We start from the raw sequence: 22,170 nt of genomic DNA on the forward strand, positions 1-22,170 counted from the left end.
TATCCCCTCCAAATTTCTCAGAGACTCAGCCTTTTCCATAGCTCCAGTCATCACCCACATAGTTAACCTCTCCATCAAACAGGGACAGGTCCCCCAAGATTTTAAACTGGCCAAAGTAACCCCCTTGTACAAAAAAGGGAGTAAATTAGAACCCGGCAACTACCGCCCTATTTCTATTCTAAGCTCCATCTCGAAAGTGATGGAAAAAATAGTCTATGAACAGGTTGAAAAGTTGAAAAGCACATCAAACACGAGGTGGACGCTGGAAAATACTGCGGCATGGTCATGCTGGACCTCCAAAAGGCTTTTGACACCATGAACCACTCCATACTGGTTAACAAGCTTAAAGCTATTGGTTTTGATAGCACATCAGTGAGCTGGATGCAATCCTACCTGGAGGGGAGAGAACAGATGGTGGAGGTGAACGGAACACTGTCCCCTCCCCTCCCAGTGAGCTGTGGCGTCCCACAAGGAAGCATTCTAGGGCCTTTACTGTTCCTAATATATGTTAACGACATGACTTCAGCTTGTGACTGCAACTTGTTCCTGTTCGCAGATGACTCAGCACTGCTGGTCTCGGACAGGAACAAACTGCAGGTTGAAAAGACCCTCAGCTCTGAACTCGGTAGAATCTGCACCTGGCTCGCTGATAACAAACTATCCTTACACCTGGGAAAAACTGAATCCATCCTCTTCGGATCAAATAGTAATCTCAGCAAGGCAGATGGCTTCTTGGTTAGAGTGGGTGACAATATTATCACACGAAAAGATCAAATTACCTACCTAGGTTCCATCCTGGAGGCCAATCTTTCCGGTGATAAAATGGCCACCAACGTAATCAAAAAAGTCAATCAAAGAACAAGATTCCTTTACAGGATCTCCTCACTGGTCAGCAAAAACACCTTGAAGACCTTAACAGGAGCCCTCGTACAAGGTTTCTTTGACTATGCATCCACCTCTTGGTACCACAGCACCTCAAAGGCCCTTAAAACAAGGCTCCAGACCTCCCAAAACAAACTGGTCAGGCTCCTACTTGGCCTCACCCCCCGAACCCACCTCACCCCTGCCCACTTTGACAGGCTGGGATGGCTTAGGGTCGACGACAGAGTACAGCATCTTGCAATGGGTCTGGTCCACAAGATTCGATACACCACCAAGATACCCATGTACCTGTCTAAATACTTCCTTAATGTAAACGAAGTCCACACCCACAACACCAGAGGGAGTGCAACAAACCATGTACAACCCAGATTCGGCACAAACAAGGGACTAAATTATTTTCGCTCCTATGCCACCAAAATGTGGAACGCCCTACCAACAGTCATTAAGACATGTGAATCCCTTGACTCCTTCAAAACCGCTCTCAAAGGGCACCTACGGATGGCTGCAATTCGAAACTGGCCTCTGTAAAATCTGAATCCCCCCCCCCCCCCGCCCCATTTCCCCTCACTGTATATGTATCTTTTCCCTTTTTGCTTCCTATATGATGAATTCCTGTTCTGTTCTTTAGCTACATAGAAGTGTCTATTTGTATGTCTCTAAATGTTTTGATGAATTGAACAATGTGGACCCTGTTGTAAACAAGTGTAATGCTTAATTGGGTCGTCCACTCACAGTTAACAGTCTTTGTATTGAGTTTGTGCTTAAAATGTACTGTAAATTCTACAAACTGTTAATAAATATTTCAATCAATCAATCAATTCTCTCATTGTGGTAGGCCTATACTAGACCTGTACATGCCCGCCGGCCGCCGGTCACCGGCCTACAGTACTTGGGAACGATGCAACTTGGGAACCTAATAATACCCATTGTCATAGCACCCATTTTAACTATCTGTGTCCCACATGGAGATCTCTGTTTCTGTCTGTCTGCCTGTGTCTGAAGAGTGCAAACTGACTGTGAAAAGTGGACTGGTTATTGAAGTACACGATTATCCGTGCAGGAATGAATGCAGTCCACTAGGGGGCACTGTCACACAGGATGAACAACACACACAGTATAGAGCCATATGAGCTGTGAACACAACAGTAAATAGAAAGCAGGATTTTGATTGATTGATTGATTGATTGATTGATTGATTGATCAGCAGCTTTGAAGGAGTCAAGGGATTAGCATGTCTTAAAGACGGTTGGTAGGGCGTTCCACATTTTGGTGGCATAGGAGCGAAATTAATTTAGTCCCTTGTTTGTGCAGAATCTGGGTGGCACATGATTTGTTGAACAGGTACATGGGTATCTTGGTGGTGTAGCGAATCTTGTGGACCAGACCCATTGCAAGATGCTGTACTCTGTCGTCGACCCTAAGCCATTCCAGCCTGTCAAAGTGGGCAGGGGTGAGGTGGGTTCGGGGGGTGAGGCCCAGAATAGTAGCCTGACCAGTTTGTTTTGGGACGTCTGGAGCCTTGTTTTAAGGGCCTTTGAGGTGTTGTAGTACAGGCTACCAAGAGGTGCATGCATAGTCGAAGAAACCTTGTATGAGGGCTCCTGTTAGGGTCTTTCCAGGTGTCACACACACACACACACACACACACACACACACACACACACACACACACACACACACACACACACACACACACACACACACACACACACACACACACACACACACACACACACACACACACACACACACACACACACACACACACACACACACACACACACACACACACACACACACACACACACACACACCAGTGTTAGGCATATACTGCTGTGGGTTTGTTGTTGAAATGCTCGGCAGCAGGCCTACCTCTGTTGTGTTTGAAAATAGCCGATATATATGAGCTTGTAGATCTGTTATTTTCAAATGGCTGGAAGTAACTATAAGTACTGTACTTGAGTAAATGTACTTAGTTACTTTCCACCAGTGTGACAGAGAGTGACATTTTGACAGAGTGTAATTATAGAGGTGATGGAAACACAATCGACACTGTTTACATTTACTATTAATCCCTGGCATGTGCGTGTGTGTGTGTGTGTGTGTGTGTGTGTGTGTGTGTGTGTGTGTGTGTGTGTGTGTGTGTGTTTGTGTGTGTGCGTGTGTGTGCGTGGCCATTCCTTTGAGGTCACAGAGGTCATTTTTACCGAGGTGGATGAAGTCGCGAAATAATTGCCTAAAAATAACTTTGCTGCGGCAGAGACATCGGACGACGCCTAGATAATTGACTTGCTGAGTCGCTCGCCTGTGTGTGCGCGCGCATGTGCGCATTTGCGTACTTCCGTGCGCCGTGTGGGCGTTTACATTTTGTCAACTGGAGGAACTCTGTGAGGGATTGAGTGAATCCTTGAGAAACATTATCCAACTAGATCGTTTGTCAGTGTCATTTATTTCCAGACACGAATAGCTTGTTACCACTTACTGTAAGCCCTGTGACCCCCAGGGGTCCTTGATGGAGTTCCAGGGGGTCCCCAGCTAAATTAGTTAGGAACCAAATGGACCATTATCGGTATATGTAACTCTGAGAGTGTACAAATGGATGGTTCCATTTGTACACTCTCAGAGTTAAATTAACATTGGGGGGGTCCTTGAAATTGAACGGGTTGAGAATCACTGCTAGAGCCGTGAAAGTCTTCTCTCATGGGGGTCCCTGACGTATCTTTTCAAATGGGGGTCCGCGGGTTAATAAGTGTCAATTTGGGGGTCCTTTGGCTAAGAAAGGAAAGAGGCCGCACAGCTCGTAGTCACGATGCCATAAACGTTATTTTTCCAACGTTTCGGCAAAAAGGTTGCCTTCTTCAGGGTATCATATGATCATATGATATCATCTTTCCTTTCTTAGTCAAAGCTTTATCTCCTGCAGTCAGCACCTCCCCACTCCTGCACTCCTACCTTTTTGTTTGTTCGAATTTGGGGGTCCTTGACATAAAAAGGTTTGGGAACCACTGGCTTATATCGTTGTTGTTCTCATGCAGAAACGTCAGTTATGTACTTACTTTTTCGTAAATTAACACCCCACTTTGTTTTTTGAGGGGTGCTAGCCCCTCAGATATACAGCTTTTGTCCCCACACGTCTCAATATTTTCCATTGATAACGAAAGGAGAAATTAGGTCAAATTTTACGTAAATTTGTGGCACCACACATACTAAATGCTATTGACAAAATTTACGTTATTTGTAGACGAGCAAATCGGCTAAATCACTTCAGTTGTTCATGAGATGATGTATGATGATAAGAGTGCCACTCACTTCACGCGGGTGTGATTTTTTCTCTCCAGGAGAGTAGAGGAACATACTTCATCCCTCTAGCTCGTGCCTTCTCCCTAGACAGACAGAAAGACAGACAGACAGACAGACAGACAGACAGAGGCAGAGAGATACATTATGCACTATTTTTGACTCAAACATTTAGTGTTGCATACTTAGTTTAGACTAGTCATTGGTTAGACATGGGTTAAGGTTAGGTTTAGGTGTGCTGCCCTGTGGGAGGTTAGGGTTAGGGTGAGGGTTAAATGATACCATCTAATTGCCCTGGTGCTGACTGACTGACTGACTGGCTGGCTGGCTGGCTGGCTGGCTGGCTGGCTGGCTACTTGTAGTGTAAGCTCAAGGAGATGAAAAAGTGCATGCGTGTGCAGGAAAGCGATACACACTGATAATGAAGTCATCATGCTGAGAATGTGTTTTAGGACATCCTGTTTATGACATTGACTGACAGTTGTGTGTGTGTGTGTGTGTGTGTGTGCGTTTGCGTGTGAGTGTGTGTGTGTGTGTGTGTGTGTGTGTGTGTGTGTGTGTGTGTGTGTGTGTGTGTGTGTGTGTGTGTGTGTGTGTGTGTGTGTGTGTGTGTGTGTGTGTGTGTGTGTGTGTGTGTGTGTGTGTGTGTGTGTGTGTGTGTGTGTGTGTGTGTGTGTGTGTGTGTGTGTGTGTGTGTGTGTGTGTGTGTGGCTGTGTGCGCACGTGGGGGGTTGGGGGGTGTAGTTATGTGTGAGAACACATGCTTGTCATTTCATTTTCAACCCACTGGAGTGGTGATATGATGCCGGGGGGGGGGAGGACACACACACACACACAAGTGTATGACATCATAGGAACCTAAGATAAATTTTCTGGCTCACTTTGCCTGCATGCCACACACACTGAGGAGAGGAGAGGAGAGGAGAGGAGAGGAACATCCTTAATCCCTCTAGCTCGCGCCTTCTCCCTGCTCCTCTTCCTCACGACCTTCATCTCTCTGGCTGGCTGGCTGGCTGGCTGGCTGGCAGGCAGGCAGGCAGGCAGGCAGGCAGGCAGGCAGGCAGGCAGGCAGGCAGGCAGGCAGGCAGGCAGGCAGGCAGGCAGGCAGACAGGCAGACAGGCAGGCAGACAGACAGACAGACAGACAGACAGACAGACAAAGACTTTGACTCAAAGATTTCACACAAATGAAATCCTCTGATGTCTGTCTGACTGTGTTGTATAGAGTGGAGGACATGCAGCACACTCTGGACAGCTCAGAGTGGTCAACACCTTCCATCAGGATATCCTCCCGCTGAAGATCTGACACTTTAGGAACTTTATAAAGAAAACAGAAAACGTTCAACTAATCCTCAAAGGTACGTTTCATCTCTGTTTCATCTGTTTAGTCTCTTTATTAAATTTCTTATATGACTTTTTCAGTTTATTCAGATCGATTCTTCTATGATTGTTCAGTTTATTCAGATTATTCTATGATTGTTCAGTTTATTCTATGATTGTTCAGTTTATTCAGATTATTCTATGATTGTTCAGTTTATTCAGATTATTCTATGATTGTTCAGTTTATTCAGATTATTCTATGATTGTTCAGTTTATTCAGATTATTCTATGATTGTTCAGTTTATTCAGATTATTCTATGATTGTTCAGTTTATTCAGATTATTCTATGATTGTTCAGTTTATTCAGATTATTCTATGATTGTTCAGTTTATTCAGATTATTCTATGATTGTTCAGTTTATTCAGATTATTCTATGATTGTTCAGTTTATTCAGATTATTCTATGATTGTTCAGTTTATTCAGATTATTCTATGATTGTTCAGTTTATTCAGATTATTCTATGATTGTTCAGTTTATTCTATGATTGTTCAAGTTATTCAGATTATTCTATGATTGTTCAGTTAATTCAGATTATTCTATGATTATTCAGTTTAATTCAGTTTATTCAGATTCTACCATGATTATTCAGTTCCTTCAGTTCCTTTATTCACTTTCATCTCCAAGTCTTCTCTTTGTTTTCTCTCTTTCCTACATTTAATCTGTCAATCGTTACTATCAATTCATCAGTTTTACATTGCCTATATAAGTGATCATTTAAGCCCTGCATGTCAACGTGATATAATATGTAGGCTATGTTTTATTATGTCAAGATTCAAAACCTTGATTTATTTTCATTTGTCTTTTTCAAACGTATTGATTGATTGTGATGATGGTGTGTGCGCGCGCGCGTGCGCGTGCGTGCGTGTGCGTGTGCGTGTGTGTGTGTGTGTGTGTGTGTGTGTGTGTGTACGTACGTGCGTGCGTGCGCTCGCGTGCGTGTGTGCGTGCGTGTAGATGAACGTGGCTAAGATTCATGACAAGACGTTCATAAAGAACTTCTGGGAGACGAGGATCGACCGCCACAGCCAGCAGGACGGCACGGAGGTGCAGAGGAAGGAAAACAGCGCCCTCAACAGGTCAGTGCTATATTAGTCCAGCTAGAGGCCGAGTAGCTACAGATGTTGGTACCATGAACTTGCAGTGGTTTTTGTCGACTGAAACTGTGACATAAATACATTTAATAATTAAAAATGTTCGTCGACTATACCTTTTTTCACTGACGAAAACTAGATGGAAACTAAATGAAAACTAAGCTACGATGACTAAGACTACATATATTGACAATTTCGTCAACAAATAAAAACTAGACTAAAATGTTTGGAAGGGACCCAGTAGAAAAGAAATCATTTTACACTTGGTTACATGCTGAAAATAGCAGAACTACAAGCTCACAAGCTCCCGATGCGTTGTGAGCTTGTAGATCGGCTATTTTCAGCAAGTGTAAAAACAGTCATTACTTAAGTCATAAGTCATATTAAGTCCCGCCAAAACATATTTTGTTCGACTAAACTATGGACTAATACTAAAACATTCCAGGTGACTAAAATGCTACTAAAACTAAATGAAAACTATATTCAAGAGACTAATGACTAAGAGGATAGTTGTTTACACTACTAGATGAAGTATAGGAATGCTAAAGTTTAAACACCAAAGTACCGAAACAATGCAATTAATTATTTGTTGTTTCAATTGCAATGCAAGAGTTGTGGCACCTCAGAATTTGTCACTCACTCTTTGATCCGTCTTCTATAAACACAACACCAGATATCTGTCTAAACATCTGAACGTGTCCAGAGCGCTCCGTCTTCTATGAACACAACACCAGATATCTGTCTAAACACCTGAACGTGTCCAGAGCACTCTGTCTTCTATTAACACAACACCAGATATGTGTCTAAACACCTGAATGTGTCCAGAGCACTCTGTCTTCTATAAACACAACACCAGATATCTGTCTAAACACCTGAACGTGTCCAGAGCGCTCCGTCTTCTATGAACACACCAGATATCTGTCTAAACACCTGAACGTGTCCAGAGCACTCTGTCTTCTATAAACACAACACCAGATATCTGTCTAAACACCTGAACGTGTCCAGAGCGCTCTGTCTTCTATAAACACAACACCAGATATCTGTCTAAACACCTGAACGTGTCCAGAGCACTCTGTCTTCTATAAACACAACACCAGATATCTGTCTAAACACCTGAACGTGTCCAGAGCACTCTGTCTTCTATAAACACACCAGATATCTGTCTAAACACCTGGACATGGCCAGAGTGCTCTGTCTTATGGTCTGTGGAATGTAAAATAAGACTATAATGTGCTGTTTTCACTGTTGCTACACGTAACACAATATAAATTAACAAGTGTGAATGAATCCATATTCATAGTGATTTGAGATAAAATTGAGGCCATGACCATTTTTATCGCACAGCCCCAAGAGAAAAAATAAAGGGAAGCTCCGCACACTCAGATCTGCGCACAATCAATTTATTTGGCAAGCTTTCGGTCTACTGACCTTCTTCAGGCATCGCACAGCCCCAGAAAGTAAAAAGTAAATTGAACAGTACCGGTAATTCAAATGTTTTTTATAATTTACTTTTCGATTTACTTTTTGGGTAAGTGTATGTACTTTGGGCAAGTAGAACATAATTTGGGAACGGAGCACACACACACACACACACACACCACACACACACACACACACACACACACACACACACACACACACACACACACACGCACACGCACACGCACACGCACACGCACACGCGCACGCACCTGACTTGAGTTTGTAGACATTTTAGAAGGCCCAGCTTGTAGATCTGCTATTTTTTGGTGCGTACAAACAACTAAATATAAAACTCCAATCCCAACCCCGGCCTAAACCTTAAAATCAAAATACTAATACATCTCGTCTCAAGATCCGATAACCCTGGCCTGGATCTTTTACTAATTGTACGCCTAGAACTCTCCAAATATTTTTTTTAACAATTAAACAACCATTTCTCTTGTCCTCTTGATGTTTGCTTCTCAAATTATAATACCTGGAGATTTGGCCCTCACAAGTCAGTAATTCAAGTATGCACGCACACACACACGCACGCACGCCCGAACATACGCACACACAGCGAAAAGGTCATGAGGCGGATTCGAACCGGTGTGGTCACCCGTTGAGCCGTGCATGTGAATTAACAAGTTTAAGGCATGTAACGGATCAGCCAATAGACACGTCTAAAAACAGACCGTGTACCACCATCACTGAGGCCACCTCAGGACACACATGTGCGTGCACACACACGCGCACATACACTAGGCGGTAGTGGCTCAGGACGTAGCTCGGTCACTTGAGAAAAAGTAAGGTTCCTGGTTCGATCCCCGGCTCTGTCCTTGAGCAAGACACGGCACAGAACCTGACACGAGACAAGACACAGCACTGGTTTAACTGGATAGTATTCATTTGTTGCAAAGCCAAGCTGCCTGCATTAAAACATGGCTGAGGAAAGTATAGGGGGGCTGTGCCTGGAGGGAGGGGGTGCTCCATTTGAATCAAAACAGATTTCTGTTACTAGGCCTAATAAATATGCTGCATCACAGTATCGGCGCCTTATCCTGGTTAATTGCCTGTGTCAGTTTGCTCATGCGTGTAGAGAGGGAAAGTAAAAGCCACTTTTCTGCGTGAAAAGTGCTCTCAAAAGTGCTCAAATGTGCTGACCTCATCACATTTGTGATGGCGGCTTCTCTGACATTTCAGTCAGAGTTGGAGGGTTGTCTGACTGAAATGAAAGAGACTGTTCAATCGCCTATACTTTTGCTACTTGTGCATGACTCTACAACACTTTTGTACAACAAAAGGAAATGAATTTACAAAAGAAAAACTAAACACTGGGGGAGGGGCGTCTAGGCATTCGCAACTAACAATATTTATTTTAGAAATCGATGCTATATCGATTACATTTTCATCAAATGTGTGTTTTGTGTTTTTGTAATGATATATATATATTCTTTTTACACATCAATGTAATCCTGTGCCAGTGGCCAGTTCACACATGGTATGTGTGAATTGGTGAGCTATAGAGATGTGCGATGCCAGTTACAGCACAGAGCTGACAGGATGCCAGGATGCAGTAGGTCACCGAAAATGATCTGGCTCTTCTTGTGACTATGTCTGTCAGGTGACACATACTGATGATTAGTGTGATTGACTGTCTCTCTCTCTGTGTGTGTATGTGTATGTGTATGTGTATGTGTGTGTGTGTGTGTGTGTGTGTGTGTGTGTGTGTGTGTGTGTGTGTGTGTGTGTGCGTTATGTATACGTGCGTGTGTGTATTTGCTAAGGGGACTTTGGGGGTTACCTCATCTGCTGAGTCTGTAGGAATTGTAATGAAAGAGTTGTGGCACCTCAGCATTTGATAGGTCACTCACTCTTTGATCCTTACTTGGTGTCTCCGCCTCCTAATCCCTAATCCCTAATCCCTCTAAACCCCTGGATCTCGTATCCTGGACACACTGAAGAAACAGTGGAAACAGGAACCTGATAACCTGACCACGTTGGACTGAGGGGCTGCCATATCGTGAAACCTCCAGCTTTTCACCAGAGAAGAAAAACTGAAATTATTATAAAATGTTTTAATCCAAAATGAGTTAATCGCACAGGCAGACTCTTCACTAGTATAGAGCATGTCTGAAATAAATGCCAGAGCTGAAATTGACATGTAAATATGAAATAAATGCTTAAACATGCCCCGAACCACCTAAGCTGGTTCCTTTCTACTACTCAAGAGTCTCAGCAAACTTGTTTTGCACTTAAACAACAGTGAGCATGTACAGAGGCTGGACAGAGACATGTAATGGGTGGCATAGAGCAGGGGTTCTCAACCCGTGGGTCGCGACCCCTCGGGGGGTCGCCAAATTTTAAAAAAAAACTAAAAAAACTAAAAAACGAAATTGCAACTGAATGGCTGGAATCTGGAAATGAAGAGTTTACATAGTGTAGGGCCAATATGCCTCTCTTTCTTATAGAACACCAGAGATATGGTTGAACAACGTGCTCACACTTTGGGACTTGGGAGTCTTGTTGTTTACTCACTTGTTTGTCGATGGTTATTGATGATGACTGCAACAGGTTGATATTATGGCAGGAGTTTGTGTTGTGTGAGTGTAATGGTTTCAAAATAAACACGGGGCAAACAAAACAAGAACAGGCTCCAGACAATTAAACTAAACAAAATGTCTCAAAACAGACGAGCGCAGGGTTCAATAAAACAAATAATAATTAGTAGGCTACTTTTCTTAAACTGCTCTGTTTGTGCGATGCGTGTGAGCTGTTGAAATCTGTATCTCTACTACTGTAGCCTCAGTCCCAGGCTTACTTATCTGCGAAAAGAAAACTACTGGCATCTTTCCAGTTTCCACCCACAGCTGTGGGCCTGTGGCTTAATTAAAGGGAACCATGGTGCCATTTTCCAAGGCAACCAGTGGGGGCGCCATTTAGTAACAAATATGTGATATCAAGTAAAATGGCTCCTACACGTAGTAGGCTACATAGTTCATAAACTTTCCTTAATGATTATATCCGGTTCCAGTATTCATTTATGATATATATATTCTCTATTATAAGGTTATATTTTTGCAGTCAATTTGTATTGGGGGTGGTCGCGAGACATGGCCAGAGCATATCCGGGGGTCCCCACTCCCCAGCCAAAAAGGTTGAGAACCCCTGGCATAGAGGAGACAGGAGACATGATTGTGCACGTTCAGGTTAATTATTCTTATCACCCTGTCACACATACAATTGTATGTAGAAGTACAGAACAAAGAATGTTTGCTTTCACCAACTTTGTTGAAGAAGAGTCTGGGCAGTTATGTTCCTTCTACGCCAGTGTTAAAGATGGAGTGCCGTGATTTTTGTCCTCCCTAAAACATGATCATCAGGTCTTATTGTTATTTAAGGAGGTAGGCCTATAGGCCTATATATATATATTTTTTTAAGTGTACAGTATTTGTTAAAATGTTGTTTTTATGTGTGCACGCCCACCAGCTCATTAAGTATGCCTGGTTTGCCTGGTGGGTGGTGATGGGTGGTGATCCACCTGAACTGAAGCCGCACCCACAGCTGTAGTTGTATGATAAAGGGGGAGGTGTTAGGGGAGGGGCTGATAATGTGATGTCACTATATTACTGTTTATTTCATTGGCCCGTTTGACTGTCAAGGGTTCAGCCTCCAGGAAGAAACCCTAAATACAAAGTAAATACATCATTGCACATAAAAACGACTCCAGGGTGTCTAATGAAGTACTGTCACCTCATAGACACAACTGGAAAAATACAAAGATTGTGGCACTCCAGTGTTAATTTTGAGTTGGCTAAAACAAGACTAAAGCTAAATAGTTTAAGTAGCCTAGGTATAGGCCTAAAGTTCAAAGACTGAGTTTAAATCAGAATTTGCTATACTAAAAGTAACCCTAGGCTATGTTGCTAAAATACGTTTAGTTTTACTGTATATTTACTAAAAGTTTCTAGTCTCTGAAGCTAAATCTATAGTAACCTCTGAGGTTACGTTTAGAGACCACTCAGAGTTCATGACTGGTATACATATACGTAGCGGGGGAGCAATGGAGCTGTGTGTGTGTGTGTGTGTGTGTGTGTGTGTGTGTGTGTGTGTGTGTGTGTGTGTGTGTGTGTGTGTGTGTGTGTGGCGGTGACGCTGCTACCCATGCATGCTGAGTGACATGCCTACAGTATATTATTATACCATGAAAACACATGCCATGATTTTGTAAGTGTATACTGTAACTGCACCTTTACTATTTGTGTCCTTGTATGCATCTCCTTTGTGTGTGTGTGTGTGTGTGTGTGTGTGTGTGTGTGTGTGTGTGTGCGTGCGTGTCAGCTGTCAGTGTGCATGCTGTCTGTTCCTTCCTGTGTTCATGCAGTGGATAATCCTCATGACCTTTTAACAAGCACACATGCACTCTCACACACATGTGCACACGCGCACACACACACACACACACAAAGGAGATGCATTGCTGACTGGTTGAACCCACACAGGGCCGTGTTTTTACATTCACTGTTTATATTTATTTTTAATAATTTGTAGTGATTTTTTTAGTCTCCTCCAGCCACCCTCTCCTCGTATTATAAGGACAACAATATCAGTCAACAGAAAAAAACAGACAGTTTTCAATATTATGATTAACATGGAGGTTGAAGTTATAATGGGTATAGGAAGGGGGCGGGGCAGCTAAAGTTAATATCACATCTACTGTATCTAGTCGAGCAACTTAAAAACGGTCTGGGTTGTTCACATAAGACTGAACAGTAGACGTTTAAAGTGAAATAGTAATAAGTAAAACATTTGAGTAACATTAAGTTCCAACCCTGGTCCTCCTGCAGGTTGAGAGACGAGTGGAGCGTCCGGCTGGAGAGCCGAACCAAACACCTGAAGATCCTCAACATCAAGTCCAACCCGGCTGTCCAAGCATGAGGCCACCGTCCTCCAAGCATGAGGCCACCGTCCTCCAAGCATGAGGCCACCGTCGTGTAACATCTGAACACCATCTGACCCTCAACATCAAGTCCAACCCGGCTGTCCAAGCATAAGGCCACTGTCCTCCACCATCTGACCACCAATCCACCACCATCTGACCAGACATGAGCCCACCATCCTGTAACTGTAACATCTGACTATACCATCCTGTAACATCTGACCACTGCATGCTCCACCATCTGACCAGAGATCATCATCCCTCTAAAGCAGTACGGTTTTCAACCGGTGGACCGGAGACAACCCAGTGGTCCTTGAGGGGGTTCCAGGTGGTCTCCCCCCCCCCCCCCCAGCTAAATGACGGAGAGTTGCTAACCAAATGGACCCTTATAACTCTTAAACTCTTGGTTTCATTTTACGCTCTCAAGAGTTAGATTATTGTTAAACATCTGCATTGTTGTTATTATCATCAGCGTTTCGCCTGTTATCTCTCCTAATGGTACCAACATCAATACAGCAAAACAAGACAAAATCTTATCCAACAATAACAACAATATGCTTTAGTTTTGGGTCTGAGCAGAGTGTAGAGTAGGAGAGTAGCGACACACTTTGATCTCGCCGCAAAGCGGGTGCCTTATGGGCTATAGTTCCAAACATTGCTCCTATAGGGCTGGAACTATCCCATTGAGATAGAATGAGCACTTCCGTATTCCATTGTTACAATGGGAGGCTACGCTATAGTGTCGCCACTCTCTTACTATATTACTCTGGGTCTGAGAGGCTAAATGTCATCAAACGGTGGTCCGTGGCTCAAATGGGTCTGAGAGGCTAAATGTCATCAGTGGTCCGTGGCTTAAATGGGTCTGAGAGGCTAAATGTCATCAGTGGTCCGTGGCTTAAATGGGTCTGAGAGGCTAAATGTCATCACATGGTGGTCCGTGGCTCAAATGGGTCTGAGAGGCTAAATGTCATCAAATGGTGGTCCGTGGCTCAAATGAGTCTGAGAGGCTAAATGTCATCAGTGGTCCGTGGCTCAAATGAGTCTGAGAGGTTAAATGTGTGCATGCAGTATTTAGACGTTTTTTTTTAAAGAATAAGAGGAGTTTAATTACTTAGTTTAACATAATGTCAATGTATTTTAAATAGTTACTGTATCGATTTCAAATCATTGAATCGTATCGTATCACCATAATGAACCAATATCGTCCATTTTTCATATCGTGATACGTATCATATCGCTGTTAAAATGTATCGTTACAATATAGTCTGAGAGGCTAAATCTCATCAAATGGTGGTTCGTGGCTCAACTGCAGAATAAATAATGGACCTTGATATGAAAAGGGTTGAAAACCACTGAACTAATACAGAGAACCACCACCATCGTCCACCATCTTTCTGTCCATAGACATTCGGCATATTAACATAAATCATGTTTTAGTGGTGTCACAACCCTTGGGTCTTCATCATAATGATATGTACTGTATAACCCTCATTGTCTATGAATAGGCCTTTAGGTGGGTGAGTGAGTGTGTGTGTGTGTGTGTGTGTGTGTGTGTGTGTGTGTGTGTGTGTGTGTGTGTGTGTGTGTGTGTGTGTGTGTGTGTGTGTGTGTGTGTGTGTGTGTGCGTGAGTGAGTGATGTCATGTAGGTACTGTATGATGTCACCATAACGTGTCATTTTATGTCTGCCTCTTGTGTGTTTTTACTGCTTAAATAAAGAGAAAAAAAAGAGAATTAGGTGACGCCTGGGATATGATTGGTTGCAGCCTATATACAAGGAAGTGTATACGAGGGAGATGATTGGTTGCAGCCTATATCCAAGGAAGTGTATACGAGGGTGGTGATTGGTTGCAGCCTATTATACCAGGAAGTGTATACAAGGGAGGTGATTGGTTGCACCCTATACCAAGGTATATGAAATGGAGGTAACGTCATTTTCGCTATCACGCAATTCCAGATGGCAGATTCGACTGGATGGAAACCACAAGGTTGCAAGTTTGAACCCCCAGAGTTAGTGTAAAAGTGTCCTTGAGCAAGACACTGAACCCCTAATTGCCCCCCCCCCCCCCCCCCCTCACATCACTTTTAAACAAACATATCCCAGCAACTGCAGAAAATAGCTCTCTCAACTTGATTAACTGTAGCCTATACTGTTAATGTTTTGGGCAGCTGCTGCTGCTGATTTTACCAGCGTCGGCGTGATACTTTTACAATTAATGAATTACTCACCTAATGCTGGCTACCGCAGCAGTAGCTCGATAGGATCCACTTCTCCACCATGTGTAACGTATATTCCAAAGTGTGTACACATTGTTTAAGTCAAAGATGCGCAGCATCATGGCTTTCATATGGTAATATCAACTTTGGCTAAAAGAAACTGTCTGTCATGGAAGACTGGAAGTATAGGCTACAGCGGAAACAGACTTCCTCTTCAAAATAAGAGGTATACTTGTTGTTGTGGCTCTTTGTTGGTTCCAAACATTTCTACCTTATAGCCAACAAACCCACTGATGCACCTAAGGACTATGGATGTGCGCAGATCAAAGAAACAGATTGTCCACAGGTTCAATGTCATTTTAGTTTGTATTTGGTACAAAGTGCAGTGATGGCACATTACAAACAGCTCCTTCTGGCATTTGTCTCTTCTGTGTTGTCTGTCTGGTAAAACTGGTTTGTCCACCAGGTGCATGCCACTCCCCAATCACCCAGGCCTACATTATGCTCTCCATCAATCAATTAGGCCTGGGGAGGCGTGCCCCTGGTGTCCAAACAGTGATTCAAATACATAACCCATCAAACCAATGCCCAATAATGCCAAATAATAATAACAATTGTGATAATAATAATAATAATAAATAGACATACAAAACAGTGAGGATGGCTTCTACACTTGTAATGATTATAGTCAACACTAGTTTTATTTCTTAAGTGAACTTACAGGATGTGTAGATATATTTGTAGCGCCCTGAGAGATAATGCTTTGACTGGGTATCTGTCATGAGTGACTGTGTAACGCAGTGTGGTCATCGATCGATCAATCATCTGACTTCTGACAGCCCGGCCTCCCCCGGGCCCCCTGGAGTCACGGGCCGGGGGGAAACTACACCCCCCTCCCCCCGGTATAGTTCCGCGCCTGTGTGTGTGTGTGTGAACGGGTGAATGACATGTTTCGCACATGCAATGTATGTAAAGCGCCTTGGATAAAGGCGCTATATAAATGCACCATTTATCATGTACCATACCAATTGCTCACCCCAGAATAGCTATGCTATGGGGTAAGTGGGGTTCAAGTGCTTATAGGCCTATAGTGGCCTATACACCAAATCTCCTTTGGGGCAAAAATAGCCGATCTACAAGCTCACGACGCGGGGACGCTAAGCTCAGGGAGGTAAAAGCAAATGTCAAACCTCTTGCTTATCCCTAGAATGGGATGGCTAGATAACACAACCCCCAAGAGGGGCGGGGCGAGGCCGCTGTGTTCTGGGACGTGATGACAGCCAACTCTAAAAACTACTTGGGAATGTCACAGCTGTCTGTCTGTCTGTCTGTCTGTCTGTCTGTCTGTCTGTCTGTCTGTCTGTCTGTCTGTCTGTCTGTCTGTCCGCCTGCCCGCCCGCCTGTCCGTCTGTCCGTCTGTCTGTCTGTCTGTATAGAGAGGACATTGTGTTCACGTCCCCCAGAGGTATCACTGCACGTACGCACACTTTGTCACGTTTCTATCTTGATTCATTGTTGTCAGGTTCGATTGATTGATTGATTGATTGATTGATTGATTGAATCTTGTATTTCACAGTATGTAGAATGGGTACATTTCATTATTTCACAGTATGTAGAATGGGTACATTTCATTATTTCACAGTATGTAGAATGGGTACATTTCATTATTTCACAGTATGTAGTAGAATGGGTACATTTCATTATTTCACAGTATGTAGTAGAATGGGTACATTTCATAGTATGTAGAATGGGAACATTGCACGTGCACTCACGCACCGACGCACGCACGTCGCACGCACGCACGCACGCACGCACGCACGCACGCACGCATGCACGCACGCACGCACGCACGCACACACACACGCACACACACACACACACACACACACACACACACACACACACACACACACAATGCGTAAGATAAGAAGGCAATGTATGCATACTGTACAATATGTGGAGACATTAGGAGGGGGGAGGGCCCGGGGTAATATAGGCCATGAACCTTATACCGGAGTACTTAGCAAGTAGCCTACTTTAGTGTGAAATGTGGAGGCATTTGACTCATTTGATGAATGATAGGTGGTTTGCAGGCATTTGACTCATTTGATGAATGATAGGTGGTTTGCAGGCATTTGACTCCCCCAAGGTTTCTGCGGGGGGCGCGTGTGTAGCCGAGAGGCTCTGAGGCTCAGCCTGGCGGACTCAGAAGTGTAATAATATCTGCCGCTGTCCATAGGGATATCACTTTGGCCCATGCAGTGCTTCCCAAAGTGGGGTCCGGGAACAACCCCCAGGGGTCCTTGAGGGAGTTCCAGGGGGTCCCCAGCTAAGTGATAGTTAGGAACCAAATGGGTCTGTGTGGTTCTGTAACTCTGAGAGTTAAATTAAAATTGATTTTACAATATAAATTGTGGGTCCCAGAGATAGAAATGGCCATTAAATGGGGGTCCGTATAGACTAAATGCATGTCAAACTGGGGGTCCTTGAAATTTCAAATGGGGGTCTGCGAGATAATTAGTGTCGATTTGGGGGTCCTTGACATGAAAAAGTTTGGGGACCACTGATGTAAACAGGTCTTATAGTGTTGTATCCCTTGTAGAAGTTTTTGTATTGACCTGTACTCATTGAAATGTTACCATTCTACATAATAATAATAATAATAATAATAACAATAATGTACCCATTCTACATAACACAGTCCTACTGTGAATACCAATGTCAATCAATCAATTAAATGTGCAGTTGAGCCATGACCACTATATTATATTATTATTGTTTATTTGCAGAAGCAAAAGAACAATATGATAAAAGCAGCAACGAAATATGCTATATCCGTGGATATGCACGGCTTGGAATATCCGTGGATATGCACGGCTTTGGATACACTGCCATGTCTTCCTTCTCAGAATGCATTTCTTTCATCTGGATTCCAAGGGATTCGATTTCCCAAAAGTTGCGTAACTGATCTGACAGTGCCTGTTCCTCTCCGACGCTGATGTGCATCACTTCAATGTCCACAACTTCAGTTATGATATTTAGCGTGGCAACTAGGCCTAGTCCTTCATTAATTCAGTTTCTCCATTTTTCCTGTGACCATTTTCCAATGTCTCCGCCTATTAGGACTCCTAATTCCACTGCATCCATCCCTATGATGGTATACGTACATCTGCTATGGGCATTCCTTTTGCTTCCAAGTCCCTCCTTATCTTTCCGTTTGGCACTTTAATCATAGAAGAGCTCAACTTGGGTGTTTCCAATAAATGGACATCAATGCTTTGATTGTTCTTAATATTTATCAAACAAGCCTTCACTTTCCTGTAGGTAATTCTCTGGGGTGTTTTGGAACCAAACACATACAAATCAGTGGAGCCTGCCTGGAAAATGACATGGGGGGTCCTTTTTGTGGGCTTGGCCGAAAGTGGGCGTTACCAAAAGGTGGGCGTGGCCATGGCCGCCAGAAGTCTGTCAGATTTTGACAGCTTCAAATTAGTGTTAAACATAATATAACCCAATTGACTCCAGTCCTCTCTGTTTAATATATCTATATAATGAAACTATATAAACTATGCATATACCATGAAGTGCTATGACTACTAGCTCTGGTCCATAGCTCTAATGCGTTTCATTTAGAGCTATGTTACTCTAAACTTCCCCGCTCGCATGAATGCAGACCAGCCTCCAGGGACGGATTAACCCCCATTTTTTGCAGGGCCCCCATAGCGCGCGTGCGCGCAACATTTTTGTGTTTTTCCGTGTTTTTATCATGTTTTTGATCTAAATTTAACTAAGTCAATGGTCAATGAAGGTCCCCAGGAGCCCTTTTCAGGGCGTCAAACCTAGTACTGCATGGTCCAATTTCCCAGAAGGGCCCCTGAGAGCCCCTAATTTGTCCCTGCCAGCCTCTACTCTTTGGCGTAAATAAAAATAATGTTTTTGCTACACATAAAAACAAAGGCGAGTTGTGTCATTAGAAAGCCTACTTTGGTAATTGGTTCTAGTTCTAGTGAACAGAAATAATAAATAAATAGACTTGGTAACCTAACTGTAGGGAGTGCAAACACATTAAAGAACCTGGGGGTTATCATCTATGAAAAGGCAACACAATGAGCAGAAAATAAAAATGAACCATGTAAATACAACAAATTGAGCAGGGAGTTGAATCCCATTCCGGTAAACCAGAAGTACCACAACCAGTTTTTTGTTTTGTTTTACGAGGTCCATTCGTTGAAATGTAAATTTTCCAGAACTGCCTGTATAGCACCACACATTTTTGTATGCCCTCCGAGACTATGGACTATAGCCTTTAGCTTTTCCGTGATTTTCATCTTTTTTTCAAATCCTCCGAAATCGTGAAAAACAACATACTATAGTATGCCCTCCGTGACCATGGACTATAGCCTTTCGCTTTTCCGCGATTTCACCTTTTTTCAAATCCAAAACAATGATGAAGAATCACACACTATAGCATGCCACTTAATGACCTTGACCAATATCAATGACCTTGAGCAGTATAAATGACCTTCAATAAGACTAGTAAATAACCTTGACCAGTATAAATGACCTTGACAAGTACAAATGACCTTGACCAGTATAAATGACCGTGACCAGTAGATGACTGACCAGTATAAATTACCTTCATGAGACTAGTAAATGACCTTGACCAGTATAAATGACCTTCATGAGACTAGTAAATGACCTTGACCAGTATAAATGACCTTCATAAGACTAGTAAATGATCTTCACCAGTATAAATGAACGTGACCAGTATGCGGTCCGTGACCATGGACTATAGCCTTTCGCTTTTCCTTGATTTTCACCTTTGAAAAAAAAATCCTCAACAATGATGAAGAATCGCGCACTATAGCGCGCCGCTCAATGACCTGAGACCATGGACCAATGAACCATGTAAATACAACACATTGAGCAGGGCACTGCAGGGAGTTGAACCCCGTTCCGGTAAACCAGAAGTCCGACACCAGTGCCTTAGTTTTTGTGTTGTTGTTCATTTACAGGTCCAGGTGTGCATACGCATGTGCACCTGTGCGTGTGTTGGTGCATGTGTGCATGTGTGTGCACGCTTCAATGACCACTGTTGGACCCCATGGGGATCAAGGACCTCAGGGAGCCACCCATAATTCACAACAGTCACAGCGAACTCTGTTGCATCACAACTGGTGGCCAACAGTCGTAACCAACACCGCCGCCGACCCACAGGAGAATACCATCGCACAGTGGTATCAGACCAACCACAATCAGCCAGCCCTCAAACCAAACCCTTCGACCTAGAATAACTCGAAACTGCAATGGGAAAGTTGAAACCCGGAAAAGCAGCAGGGATTGATGACATACTGGCAGAAATTATACAGCACCTGGAACCTAACGCAAAGACATGGATCATGGGGATGCTGAATACATGCATGGCACAGAAAACCATCCCTTCTGTCTGGAAAAAGGCCAAAGTGTTTGCAATCCCCAAACCTGGCAAAGACCCATCATCCCCAAAGAGCTACCGACCCATTTCACTCCTCTGCATCACCTACAAGAGAGGCTACTCCAATGGCTCATGCCACTCATAGACACCAAGCTGACTAAAGACCAAGCTGGTTTCCGTCCCGGCCGCTCCTGTGCTGGACAGAGCTCAACCTCACCCAACACATTGAGGATGGGTTTGAGGAAAAACAAATAACTGGAGCAGCAACTGGAGGGCGAAGGAAGCACGCAGGCAGCTTGTGCCTGCCTGCGTGCCTGCCTGCCTTCCTCATGTGGAAGCTGCATAGTTGAGTTTGTGTGTGTCTTTCTTTTTCTGTCTTTCTTTCTTAGGACGAAGATCAAGGCTACCGACCCATTTCCCTCCTCTGCATCACCTACAAGAGAGGCTGCTACTCCAACGCCTCATACCACTCATAGACACCAAGCTGACTAAAGACCAAGCTGGTTTCCGTCCCGTCCTGTGCTGGACAGAGCTCAACCTCACCCAACACATTGAGGATGGGTTTGAGGGAAAACAAATAACTGGAGCAGCATTCAGAGATCTCTCTGCTGCCTACGACACTGTCCAACACCGCACAATGGTCAGGAAAAGCCTCCTCAACAACAGGCGCTTCTATGTCCAGTTAAATGACCAGAGGAGTAAATGGAAAGCCCAAAAGAACAGCCTACCACAAGGTAGCCTGCTCGCCCCCTCCTTTTCTACACAAACGTCCAGCCACTACCCAACGTAGTAGTACTGGAATGAAATGATAGAACACCTCACACACACATAGTTTCCTTTCGTGGCTGTTTACATTCGAGGGTCGCCGGTCCTCTCGAACGGAACAGTTTAACGTCATGCCCAGGACGAAAAGATATAGAGAACACCAACATGACAAATAACAGCAGGAAGGCATGGGCCACAATCCACCGTCTTGGCAAAGACCACACCACCCATAATTCACAACGGTCACAGCAAACTCTATTGCATCACAACTGGTGTAGTTATTGGATGGAGCCCGCACACCACCAAAAAAAGAAAAACAACATACTATAGTATGCCCTCCGTGACCATGGACTTTAACCTTTCGCTTTTCTGCGATTTAACCTTTTTTCAAATCGTCAACAATGATGAAGAATCGTGCACTATAGCGTGCCACTTAATGACCTTGACCAATATCAATGACCTTCAATAAGACTAGTAAATGACCGTGACCAGTATAAATGACCTTGACAAGTACAAATGACCTTGACCAGTATAAATTACCTTCACCAGTAGAAATGACCGTGACCAGTATATGACTGTGACCAGTATACATGACCTTCATGAGACTAGTAAATGACCTTGACCAGTATAAATGACCTTTATAAGACTAGTAAATGATCTTCACCAGTATAAATGACCTTGACCAGTATGCGGTCCGTGACCATG

General features: G+C 43.6%; 1 long non-coding RNA gene across 1 annotated transcript; it reads left to right on the forward strand.

The window, feature by feature from the left end:
* Positions 1-5,162: 5,162 nt before the first annotated feature.
* Positions 5,163-14,420, forward strand: LOC310872850. The gene is made up of 3 exons (XR_014570430.1): positions 5,163-5,537; positions 6,514-6,635; positions 12,959-14,420. It is a non-coding gene; the product is annotated as an uncharacterized lncRNA (long non-coding RNA).
* Positions 14,421-22,170: the final 7,750 nt, after the last annotated feature.

This window comes from Protomyctophum parallelum (assembly GCF_964188405.1).
Source record: "Protomyctophum parallelum genome assembly, chromosome: 15".
Lineage (NCBI taxonomy): Eukaryota > Metazoa > Chordata > Actinopteri > Myctophiformes > Myctophidae > Protomyctophum > Protomyctophum parallelum.